This window comes from Rhineura floridana, chromosome 3 (genome assembly GCF_030035675.1).
Source record: "Rhineura floridana isolate rRhiFlo1 chromosome 3, rRhiFlo1.hap2, whole genome shotgun sequence".
NCBI classification, from domain to species: domain Eukaryota; kingdom Metazoa; phylum Chordata; class Lepidosauria; order Squamata; family Rhineuridae; genus Rhineura; species Rhineura floridana.
In genome coordinates, this window is record NC_084482.1 from 117,006,427 (window position 1) to 117,019,145 (window position 12,719).

Consider the following 12,719-nt stretch of genomic DNA (forward strand, 5'->3'; position numbering starts at 1 on the left):
TTTATATCATTTTTTCAAAGGGGTTTCAAAAGGAAACAAAAGTGTAAACTGGGGAGGAAAGGGAGACATCTCCACTGCCAGACCAGCTAAACTGTTGCTTTCTGTTTTATTGTATTGCACTGCATTGCAATGAAACCAATGCAGCAAGTCAGGGAAAATCCCATTACTGACACAACTTTGCTCAGTGTTGTTTGCAAAAGGGATGCAGAATGTATGTGGTGTCAGATTAGGACCAACAGCACCTGGATTCAAATTGTCACCGCTACAACACTCACTGAGTGACTTTAGGCTGTCGCTCTCTCTCAGCCTAACCTACCCACAAGGTTACTGTGAAGATAAAATGGAAGGAAGAACTTTGGACACTACTCTGAGGCCCTTGGAAGAAAGGCAGAATTTAAACAAAATTCTATTATTAATCTAAATAGCTAATGTAATGTAAGCCACTTGCTGCCCAATTTGGGGGGGGGGGATGCAGCTTTATTTGTCCACAGTGACATCTTAAATAGCCAGAACTGATTGGCTATGCACCATAATGATGCCATCAGTGTGTAATTCCTTACTGTCTAGTCCAGCCTTTCCCAACTAGTGAACCACCAGGTGTTGCTGGACCACAGCTCCCATCAGCCTCAGCCAGCATTGGCAATGGTCAGGAAAGATGGGAATTGTGGTCCAACAACATCTGGTGGCCCACTAGTTGGGAAAGGCTGTGTCTCTAGGATCATGCAGTGAAGAGAATGGTACCAAAAGAGAAGCAGAAACAGAAAATGCAGTAACTGGAAACAGCCACACACAATGTTCCAAAAAAGTACATTAGTACCTTTACCTTATAAAAATGTACATGTGAAAATTTGACACAGCTGTATTCATGAATAAACTCAGAAGTACATGGTTTCTGCTGTGACTGTTCATCAGCGTTTTACTGTGTAATAATATCTTTCCTCCCTAGTAAGTACATGTATTGATCAGAATAACCAGAAAGCATGAGGCTGGCTGATGTTTGCAATGCGGGGCTGCCTGATTCCAGTGGTTGCAGTTTGATGTTCCTGCATTTTTCTCCACTAATCAAGCTGGAGATGACACAAGACAAGTTAACTTGCAGAACTCTTTCTTTGCTGTTACTGGAAATAGTGACATGCAATCCATGTTTGTTTGTATGTTTTTTTGTTGGACCCCAGATCTAATTCAGAGCATTTCCTTGAGGACTGACCTGTTTCTGTTTAGCAGAGATTTAATCTTTTAGCTTGTGAATACAAGCTGTTGACAAAAAAAGCATTCATATATGTTGAAGTGAGGCCTAGCAATGAGAGGACATTTTAATAGTAGGGTTGCCAGGTTCAGTGCCTGAGGCTGGTCCTGTATCTTTAGGAGAAGAGAAAGTCAGCCAAGTGCAGGTGTTCTTGCAACACTATAATGGGAAAAACCACAAGGTGGAATTCTCCCTTCCCCCTGCACAACTTTTAAAGATACAGAAGACCTCTTGGTTGGCTGGGCCTGGCCACCAAGAGCCAAGACACAGTTAGATCTTTTCAGAGACTGCATTTTAAAGAAACTCAGCTGAGTACCCTAACCAGTCTTGTGTGTGTATGCAAAATATACAGAAATGTCCAGCCATACTAATCAAATGAAATGCCAGTTAGCCATTTGGAAGAATATAGGAGTTATGTAGGAATCCTGATGATCTTCAATCTGCTTGGTCTTGAAAAACCACTAGAACTCGTGTTGTCTTTCATAGGATAGGCCTTTGATCACAACTCTTCAAATTCTCATGCTGCTTTTGATAATTTTATCTTGCCTCCTATCAGGCTTCAAGTTATGATAAGCAAATATATTTTCTAGGCAGCATATTTAATTTGTTACAGCTTTGCCAGTCTTCTGTTTTGTTCATGCACCAGGTTCCAAACCTCAGCTTCTTATTCAGCCGACTTCACTGTCTGTGATCATCACTTGACAATTGTTCCTAGCGAAGCTGTGGCTGTATCCATGGTACATTCAGTCAGTTTTGGAACATTTTGTGAAGAAGTGTTTTAATATCTGAGCATGCAGGTTCATGTGCCTTCCATATATACAGCACTGTAATAGCAAATTCAGAAGTGCAGGATCCCCTCATGATAGTCACACCATGCCCTTCATAGCCATGCCTCCCCCTAAGAGTATACAACCTTTTAAGATTATATAATAAAGTGGGTTTTCAGTCTCTTAGCGCACAATCCAACGCACCATTCCACCGGGCTGGGGTGAGTTGGATGCTGTGGATCTCTGGTTGTCATGTGGCCCTGCACTGTGGCAGAGATGTGGCTCTGCCAGGAGCTTCCTGGCGCTGCTGAGGATCTGCCAGAGACGGCCAGCCTGGTGGAAGCCAATGGAAGGCCTGAAAATGGGGCATTCCGGAGGTGTGGCAGGGGAGGATCCACGAGGGAACTTACATGAGATCCTTCTCGCGTTCAGGACCCCCCCCCAGGTCCTGATTCCCCTTCAAACTAACAATTTTATTTTCCATTCAAGCCTATGGGGAATGCTTACTTCCAGGGGAGACTGTCTGCCAGAGCCGGTGCTTTCTAGCTGGCTTGTGTGTGAGGCTCCTGATGGAGCCGGTGTTCAGCCAGGCTGGTGGCTCCTGAACAGGAGGAGAATCCTGTGGAGGTTTCTGTCAGCTCTCTCTCCACCGGCTGCTCAGGAATAGGATTGCTCTGCTACTTGTTTGGAGTACTTTCCCTTAGTGATGCATCGCAACAATCAATGCAGCTCTCCATGTGTTGCCTTTCAGCTAAATATACTATTTTCTGTGCACATACATGGGCAAATGTACTGCTGTAAGATACAGAGCTTCCTTTTCTGAGTTTACCTTCTTGGTTGTTCTATGAAGAGTAACTGCATTTGGGCAGAGTTCATGAGCTTTATGAGAAAACTTAATGGAAATTCCTAATCCTAGTATCTGGTTTTGCTCCTCAACACACACACACACACAGATTTAGGCATAGTCATTTGCATTTCACCTTACTGTTGGCGTGGAAAATTCTCCCTCTTCTGAGGTTTATGTCTGTTATAAAAAATGTATCTCTCCCTAACCTTTTAGGCTTGTGCTAAGTATGTGTTAATTCTTGGCAAAGCAATGACATCTATAATCTGTTGTAACTGCCTTACTTTATCTAGAACAAAGACAGAGTCATGTTCTTTTTAGAGACGATTTCAATGATGCATTTAACCACTGATCACAGAAGGGTAAGATCTAACAAGAACAGGAAGACAGAAAGGATGAGACTTCACCTTCTGTTTCTTGTGAATACGTATGTTCTCTATATTACGTCTGTTTACATCCTCGTTTGATGACTCTTGTCTTTTACAATGTTGACTGCTTGCCATGCCATGTTGATCTATAAATTGTTGCTGTTTCCTGAATAAAGTTGTCTTTCTGACGAAGGTTGCACTCTCGGTTGGACTGAGAAGCTTCTTTGGGACAGTTAGAACCTTTGATCAAAGTTCTATTGTGTTTGGATCATGTTTTCCTTCCTCACTCGATTCAGGGTCCAATTGCAGCTCGTGTCTTACCTGGGGAAGGTGGCACAGTGAGATAGCCATTGAAATCTCGCCCATCATTACCATGCACAACGCATATTTACAGAACATCATTAAAAGCTGAAACATCATCATACACACTCCCCCCCCTTCTGACATGTGGTGTTGGGGAATTAATGAACCCAAAGCCAGTCCTGGGTGATTAAGGCATAAGATATCAGGATGAGCAGGAAGAGAGTTGCGATCACATCACTATAAAAGCTTTAAAAATATTTATTGAAAGATGTCCAATTGACACAGCCAGAAGTGCTCTTGTGAGTCATCCATTTCAGGAATGGTACAATGCAAAATTAGATATGCCCAATAGTCCTGTTCTTTCATGCTCCTACACAATCAAGCAAGTAACTAGGGGCCAACCAGGTACTGTAGCACAGAGAAGAAACTTGGAGAGGGGTAGGAAGCATGCTCATGCAGCAGAAAACTTTAAATCTTCTGGTTAAATAGGAGTATTTTTATAAGTCAGATAATGTTTTGATGTTCCTTTGATATTTTCTCTGAATCCTGGTGTCTCATCCATCATTCAGTCAGCTGGCACTTGTAGTGATGTCAAGGCACATCTGCGTTCTCAGGACTGCATCTCCTCTTTCTCATACCAGCTTGGAGCCTATCAAGGGTACCTGATCATGGGATCTATTTTAGGACACTCACTTACATTAGAATTACATTTCTTTATGTTTGATGTATTCCAGACACACACCCCAGTTGTTGTCTCTTGATAACCTTCAGCGCCCCCAAGCTATCTGCAGTTTCAACCATAAACCCTAGAAAGAGAAATTCATTCATACTTCACAGTCGCACATCTAATACATGTTATCATAACATACACCACTCTATCAGTGGCCTTGGGCAACTAGCTGTTTCTGTAGTGCATGCAAGCAATGTGTTTTGTTTTACAAACAAGTTGGAGAAAGTTATAAACATTCCTGAGTTTATCTCAAACACTAGTTCTGTTAGCTTCAATACTAAGAGCAGTTCTTAAGTATTTTAAAGATACAATTTATAAATGTTAATACAATGATAGAATAGTATTTATAGTAAATGCATAGCAGTGCAGAAGCATATGGAAATATTCCAATAGCAGTATCAATAATGTGGCATGAATATATAAGCACATAGAGGTGTTCAGGCATTGATATATATAGGAACGAGGAAATATACAGCAAATACACTTCAATTTGTGTCACCCTCTGAACATTTTTTTCCTTTTTTCCTTTTCCTCCTCAGCTCTCCCCTCCCCCTTTTTTGCTGCTGGGCTGCGAATGAGATCTTTGTTGACAAACAGACTGGAGGCTGTGTGGTGGAAGGAGAGCGAGGAGAGCCCTTCAGCCCAAGTTTTCCCTTCCCCTACCTCCTTTTCCACTTTCCCTTGCTTGCTTACTGTCCTTTGTTATCTCTACACTCCTCAGACCTTCCCGCATATGACTTCTGCCACAACAACAGACATCCATAGGAGCATCAAAGCCAAGCACACTGTCATTACCAAAGTAGTTCAGTTCATGAAGAATCAGGACAGACCACAGATGAAAGGGGACGGTAGCTATAGGCAAAGTCAAGCTTTTGAGTCTGGTATTCCTGGGGATCTCTCAAAAAAGGATGAGACAATTCAACAGATTAAACTTCATTCATGTAAGTTAACACACTCTCTGGATGGAGGAATAAAATGTAAATGTACTGCCTTCAAGTCGATTCTGACTTATGGCGACCCTATGAAGAAGGTCTTCATGAGGCTGAGAGGCAGTGACTGGCCCAAGGTCACCCAGTGAGCTTCATGGCTATGTGGGGATTTAAACCCTGGTCTTCCAGGTCATAGTCCAACACCTTAACCACTACACCACACTAGCTCTCAGATGGAGGAGTATTGAGGGAGAATGTGGCTTTCCCTTCCCCTGGCCTGGTCCTTGCATCCTCTCCATCAGAGAGAGAGAGAGAGTAATTGGCTGGCACTATACACTTCTCCCCCACTAATGCCCCACCTAATGAGGAAATTTGGCTGCCCCACCTAATGAGGAAGGCTGGCTACAGGGCTGCTTGAGACACAGGGACCCTGGACAACCACACCCCCATGTATTGGTAGAGTTGCAGTTTTTTCATAGAGCGGAAACAGCAATCTCAAGCAGATTTGCAGGAGAAACATGCAAGGCAGGCCAGGTGCTTACCTGTGTAAATGCTCCATAAATACCCTGCCATGTTTAAGTGCACTTGCCAAATGTGTTGGTCCATTTATTCACTTGCTGTATTTACTGCTATTCTATGTAAAAAAATCAAAATGTGGGTGTGGTGTTAGCATACCTGACGCAAATCTGCTTGGGCTCCTGATGAACACAGGCATACTGTACTGACGCTACATGTGCATCGCCAGTGCAAATGGTGAGTGCATTGCTTCGTCTGTATGGGAATACCTGCATAGGTAGGCACTTTATCCGAAGGTTACATCATGTATTTTGGTTTCTGTCAGGCGATCAGACAGCTGGCGGGCCTGATATCCTCATATCAGTTCCAGAGTATCGCCGTGAAGCGGCTTTCAAGGGCTCAAAAAAAGAAAATGTAGCACTTAAAAACCGGTTAAAGGAACTTAGCGAAGCGCGATCGTATCTTCATGGGGGTGAGTGGGTTCGTGCGTGCGTTCAAGAATGAGGGCGGCTATTATTTTATTACAAAGCACTTTGCCTCAGCTTCTCGGAGAGGACGGTCCATTCTGGCGGGTGAGTTTGTGTGAGCTTAGCTTGGGAAGAAGAGACTCGCAACGTGCATCCCTGTGCGGTAAAGCGGAGCAGCGGCTTGCTCCTGCCCGCCTCCTCTTGTGGCGTGAGGGCCGCGCCGGCCCCTCCCCCTCTGCTTTTTTCGAGGCTCGCGGAAGCCGGGCTTGGCAAAGCGGGATTCCTGGAGTTGGCAGTAGGGGAAAGTCCCGGTTCCACAGCAAGAGATCCGGCGCGCGCGCGAGGAAACACCCTGTCGCCGCCACCCCTCCCCCTACTATTCCTTAGGCCAGCTGGCGCGCGCGCAAAATACACACACCACAGACACGCACACAGAAGACGCGGCACGTGGGAGGTTATGAGGAGGCTTTTCTGTTGCCGCCGCCGGTGAGGCGAGTTTGGCGTTAATGCTGCTGTTACGGCAACCAATGCTGTCTTTCTCGCTGGGCTTTGCCAGGAACCCCGCGAGCAGGAGACTAGGAGAGAGCTGTTGAAGCGCAGGCAGGGGAGTGCGGAGCACCAGGGGAAGCCAGCAGCAGCAAAGCGAAGAGGAGGAGAGGAGGAGGACGACGACATCTCGGTGACAAGGCGAGCGGGAATTTCCCTTCCCTGCCTTTTCCCTCAGACTGCCGATTAAGCAGCAGCAGCAGCAGTTCCATGTGTGCTCTCCAAAGCAGGTCTTCGTCGCCCAGAGAGGCAGCAGGATCCGGCTGAGTCCTAGATGCGCTGCTGAGTGGAGGAAGGGTGCGGCGAGCTCCGTGCATGCAGCACCCGGCTGGGCTCGCACACCTGCAAGGATGCTCCGTCCTGAGTGCTCCTGAGGACTTATCTTGGGCGCTGACAAGTGAGGGGAAGAGGAGCCGTGGCCTGGCTTGGCCGCCCCCCTTCATCAGCTGCCTGGCGGCGCTGCTGGCTCCTTAGCAGGAGGCATCATGATTTCCTAACCGGCTTGCTCGAGTCTCGCTCGCTTTCTCGTTCTGCCTCTCCTCCCCACGCCCCCCCCCATGGAATTACTCGCCACCTCCGGCTGGAGTTGGAGCTGCTGAACTCGTGTGGCTCGGCGAGCGGAGAGTGCCAGCCAAGAAGTCGACTTTTTGCTCCATCCTGGATGGTTTGGAGGGGAACTGCTTGAGCTGGCAGAGCCTCGAACACCAGGGGTGGGGTGAGTACCTCGTCCAGATGGGGCTTGACTGGAAAGAAGCTGGGTGAGGATGGGGGATAGCAAGCTATTTCTATTTTACCTTGAACCCATATAAAAAATGACTCCCTTCCATATACACTCTTCGAACTGGATCCCAGTCCAGCCATCACATTGCTGCTGGCCAGTTAGTATACTAAGTTTCTTGGGTTGTGCAATCCCTCTTCGCACGTTCTGGCGTGGGCATCGTGACGGGGAGAGCAAAAGCAGCCTTCTTTCTGTTCGGGGCGGTCCTTAACGCCGCGTATGGGTGCTTGCGCGTGTGGCTTCCTGATTTGCGTTCCAAGAAGGAAAATAGGGTCTCTCAAGAGCACTGATGGGATGCTGTAATTCCCTGAGGCTAATGCTATCCAAAGGCATTTTCAAGCAAGCCCGCTTTGCCACTTAGAGGGCTCTGGAAACAATAGTCCTGGGCTGAGATGACAGTAAGCAAAAAGGAGCATGTATGTGCCCTAGGTTTACATTGCTAAAACAGAGATAATTGACGTAGTAAAGGAACTCTTGGCACTTGTGACTTTTTCCTTTCAGTCTAAAAAGGCTAATTCAGGTGAGCAGGTCCAGGCAGTGGTTCTGATGGCTACTGTCTATCAACAGGTGGGTTTTTTGACAAATGAGAAAAAAAGGGCTTTCTTTTTAGTGGTGTACCTGATTGAAAGCTGTCATGACTTCACATTACATCTTGGAAGAGGCAAAATAGAGAAGGGTAACTTGCCTTACTTTTTAGCGATGCTCATATGTTTGCTGTGCAGATATATCACTTTTCTGATGGTGCACTGTGAAACAGAAAACACTCAGCTGAATCACTTTAATTGTCTTGGAAGTGTGACATGAACTACAGGGCAGTCAAGATGCCATCTTGGCTGAAGGGATGGAACTAGATTGCAGACTGGGGATTTCCTAAGTGTAGTAAGTGTGTGTCTCTCTGTGTCTATTTTTCTTGCTTTCAAAACAATGTTATGCAGCAGCAGTAATCCCTCTGGGACAATAATAGCCTTTCAGTCATAAAATCTATCAAGCATGAATTGTGGATTGCTGGCCTTTTTGATAACACACATAATAATTTTCTGATGTCCTTCCGAAATTGATTCCAGAAGATCCCATGTGAAACATAACATTAAAGAGTGTGCCATGGTGGTTTCTTGATTTGGTAGAGTAATACCGTAAGGAGGGGAAAAATGGTATAAAATATTTATATTGTAAATTGAATTCTCAAAACAGTAAGGGCTTAAAACTAAATCTGCTCAGAACAGTTCATTTTATCCTATCATTTCCGGACTTTTGCCTTATATTCCAATCATATTCTGTCCATTTGAGGCATGGTAGGATCTATGTTGAATTGTTTAGATGAAATCTTACCAAATGGCTTAGAAGGAATAATGTCAGAGTTATAGCCAGCTAACAAAGATGGTTACTAGAGTAATAGTAGTAGAGTATGTCTGCGAAGTAAATGACTTATTTTCTCTGAAAAATCATAACAAATAAGCATAGAGATCTTGTTGCTCACTTTCCATTCCAAAGCGTCTTGGCAATGTGCTCTGTGAGGGAAGCATTCATTTTTTAATTGACCTATTCTTCAACCTATGATTGTTGTATCTAGAGTTAAATGATCAACAAAGCAATCCTAACCTCCAATCTGTTCTGCAGGGAGTTAAGATAAGGTAGAAGTGCCTCTCTGCCATGCTCTGCAAATGGGGAGAGGGGACTCTTCTGCCATGAAGGCTCCTGCTGCACCTGTTGGAAATGTGGTGGAGCATATACTACTACCAGTGGTGTTCCAGTGGGCAGTATCCATCCTAAAACTCCAAAAAAGAGCATTACAGGGATGAGGCAAGGGCAGAGCAGGGCTGGCAATGAATCTGTTGGATCTAAAGCTGACACATTGCCCAGAGAGAAGCTGGCACTGCAAAATAGAAAAATAACTGTCCCCCCTTTGCAGACAAAGGATCTTGGCTATGTTTCACACTTTTTGCTCTGATAGATCTTTGAATGTAAACAGAGATAAAATACTATTGACAAGTAAAGTGTTTGACTTTGAAGTAAAAATGCAAAGGAGTAAAGGGTCTCTTGCATCTTTATAGTAGCATAACTTAACCAGAAGTTGCTAACAGGCCCTTTCTCCTTTCCTCTTAAGCACTTGTGTTTTCTACAGGTTCGGTTGTTGAAAAGCCTTTTGCTGCTGGATTAAAAACAAAACAAATTTGTAATTTTTAGACGCCTTATATTGGATCTAAAATGTGTTGTATTTACTCCAACAGTGTGGGTCTTTCTTTCGAATTATAGAATAGTAGAGTTGGAAGGGGCCTATAAGGCCATCAAGTCCAACCCCCTGCGCAGTGCAGGAATCCAAATCAAAGCATTCCTGACAGATGGCTGTTCAGCTGCCTCTTGAGTATCTCCAGTGTCGGAGAGCCCACTACCTCTCTAGGTAATTGGTTCCATTGTCGTATGGCTCTAACAGTTAGGAGGGTTTTTTTTGTCCAGTCGAAATCTGGCGTCCTGCAACTTGAGCCCATTATTCCGTGTCCTGCAGACTGGGATGATTGAGAAGAGATCCCAGCCCTCCTCTGTGTGACAACCTTTCATGTACTTGAAGAGTGCTATCATATTTCCCCTCAGTCTTCTCTTCTCCAGGCTAAACATGCCCAGTTCTTTCAGTCTCTCCTCACAGGGCTTTGTTTCTAGTCCCCTGATCATCCTTGTTGCCCTCCTCTGAACCTGTTCCAGTTTGTCTGCATCCTTCTTGAAGTGCAGAGACCAGAACTGGACGCAGTATTCAAGATGAGGCCTAACCAGTGCTGAATAGAGGGAAACTAATACTTCATGTGATTTGGAAACTATACTTCTGTTAATGCAGCCTAATATAGTGTTTGCCTTTTTTGCAGCCACATCACACTGTTGGCTCATATTCAGCTTGTGATCAATGACAATTCCAAGATCCTTCTCACATGTTGTATGGCTGAGCCAAGTATCCCCCATCTTATAACTGTGCATTTGGTTTCTTTTTCCTAAGTGTAGAACTTTACATTTATCCCTGTTGAATTTCATTCTGTTATTTTCAGCCCAATGCTCCAGCCTATCAAGGTCCCTTTGAATTTTCTTTCTGTCTTCCACAGTATTAGCTATGCCCCCCAATTTTGTATCATCTGCAAATTTGATAAGCATGCTCTGTACCTCCTCATCCAAGTCGTTAATAAAAATGTTGAAGAGCACTGGGCCCAGGACCGAGCCCTGTGGTACCGCATTCGTTACTTCCGGCCAGTTTGAGAAGGAACCATTGATAAGCACTCTTTGATTGCTGTAAACCGCCCAGAGAGCTTCGGCTACGGAGCGGTATACAAGTGTAATAAATAAATTAAATAAATAAATAAGTTGAGTATGATTCTGGAGCCAGCTGTGGATCCACCTGATAGTTATTCCATCCAGCCCACATTTAGCTAGCTTGCTAATCAGAATATCATGGGGCACTTTGTCAAAAGCTTTGCTGAAGTCGAGATATATTATGTCCACAGCATTCCCACAGTCTACAAGGGAGGTTACCCAATCAAAAAATGAGATGAGATTAGTTTGGCAGGATTTGTTCTTCATAAATCCATGTTGGCTCCTAGTAATCACTGCATTGTTTTCAAGGTGCTTACAGATTGACTGCTTTATAATCTGCTCCAGAATTTTTCCAGGGATTGAAGTTAGGCTGACTGGTCTGTAGTTCCCCGGTTCCTCCTTTTTGCCCTTTTTGAAGATAGGGACAACATTAGCTCTTCTCCGGTCATCCGGCACTTCACCAGTCCTCCATGATTTCGCAAAGATAATAGACAGCGGTTCTGAGAGTTCTTTAGCCAGTTCCTTCAATACTCTAGGATGCAGTTTATCGGGCCAAAGTAGGAATGGAGCACTTCTGCCTTTTCTTTGTCATCTGTTATCATTTTGCCTTCCTCATTGAGTAGCTGTGCCACCATTTCTTTTCTCTGTCTTTTACTATGGATGTACCTGAAGAAAGCCTTTTTGTTACTTTTAGCATCCCTCGCTAACCTCAGCTCATTCTGAGCTTTAGCCTTCCTGACACCATCCCTGCAATTCCGTGATACCTGCCTGTACTCTTCCTTTGTGGCCTGGCCTTCTTTCCACTTTCTGTATGTGTCTTTTTTTGTTTTCAGGTCAGCTCTAAGCTTTTTGTGAAGCCACATTGGCTTCTTCTGCTGTTTCCCCCTTTTTTTCCTTGTTGGAATTGCTTGCCATTGCACTTTTAGAATTTCCTTTTTTAGAAACTCCCACCCAACTTGGACTCCTTTTCTCATTAGGGTCACTTGCCATGGAACCTTACTTACAATTGTTCTGAGGTTATTGAAATCAGCTTTCCTGAAGTCCAGGGTGCGTGTATGGCTACTCTCAGCTTTTGCTTCTGTTAAAATCAAGAATTCAAGTATGGTGTAGTAACTTTTCCCCAGAGTTCCTGTAACTGCCACTTCATCCACCAAATCATCTCTGTTGGTTAGAATCAAGTCCAGGATAGCTGATCCTCTGGTTGCTTCCTCCACTTTCTGTAGGATAAAGTTATCTCCAACACAAGTCAGAAATTTCTTGGAGGGGCCGTGTTTGGCAGAATTTGTCTCCCAACAGATATTGGGATAATTGAAGTCCCCCATTACTACTACATCATGACTCCTTGAAACATTGGCAATTTGCTTTTCAAAAGTTGCATTCTCGTCTTCTCCTTGATTGGGTGGTCAGTAGCAGACTCCAAGCACCACATTCCTTTTATTACTTGCCCCATTAATTTTAATCCAGATACTCTTCGTGTAGCTACCAAGCTCATCTTCCTGAATTTCTGTGCAGGGATATATATTTTTAACATATAGTACGACTCCATCTCCCTTTTTATTCCTTTTGTTCTTTTTGAACAAGTTATATCCTTGCTGCATTCCATGTTGGAATATATGGGGTTGAGGCTGCCTGGGGCTAAAGGCGTAGCTAGAGAGGAGACCTCTTGGTTGCTAGGCTATACCTGTCCTTTGATCTCCTGTTGTCTCTTCCTTCCTGCTAGACTGATATGCAAGGGATGTTGATCTCAGTTCCTTCCCTCCTTCCAGTTGAGTCTTTCTTCTTTCTCTTGAGAGGGGAGCAGACATCTTTCCTTTGTCTCTCCTCTCAACCAGCATGAGGGCTAGCACTGGGACAAGTGCCGGCTGCTCCATCTTAGCTAGTTATAGGACTCTTTCCTATCAAACATGTACTTCCAGAATAAAGTAGTTATTTCT

At 44.5% G+C, this 12,719-nt stretch overlaps 1 long non-coding RNA gene across 2 annotated transcripts in view; it reads left to right on the forward strand.

Moving 5' to 3' along the window:
* Nucleotides 1-6,398: 6,398 nt before the first annotated feature.
* The window catches only part of LOC133382269 (uncharacterized), a 94,640-nt gene continuing 88,319 nt past the window's right edge, over nucleotides 6,399-12,719 (forward strand). For both annotated transcript variants that reach the window (XR_009761884.1, XR_009761885.1), the window contains exon 1: nucleotides 6,399-7,431. This is a non-coding gene — a long non-coding RNA (uncharacterized LOC133382269). The remainder of the gene's footprint in view (nucleotides 7,432-12,719) is intronic.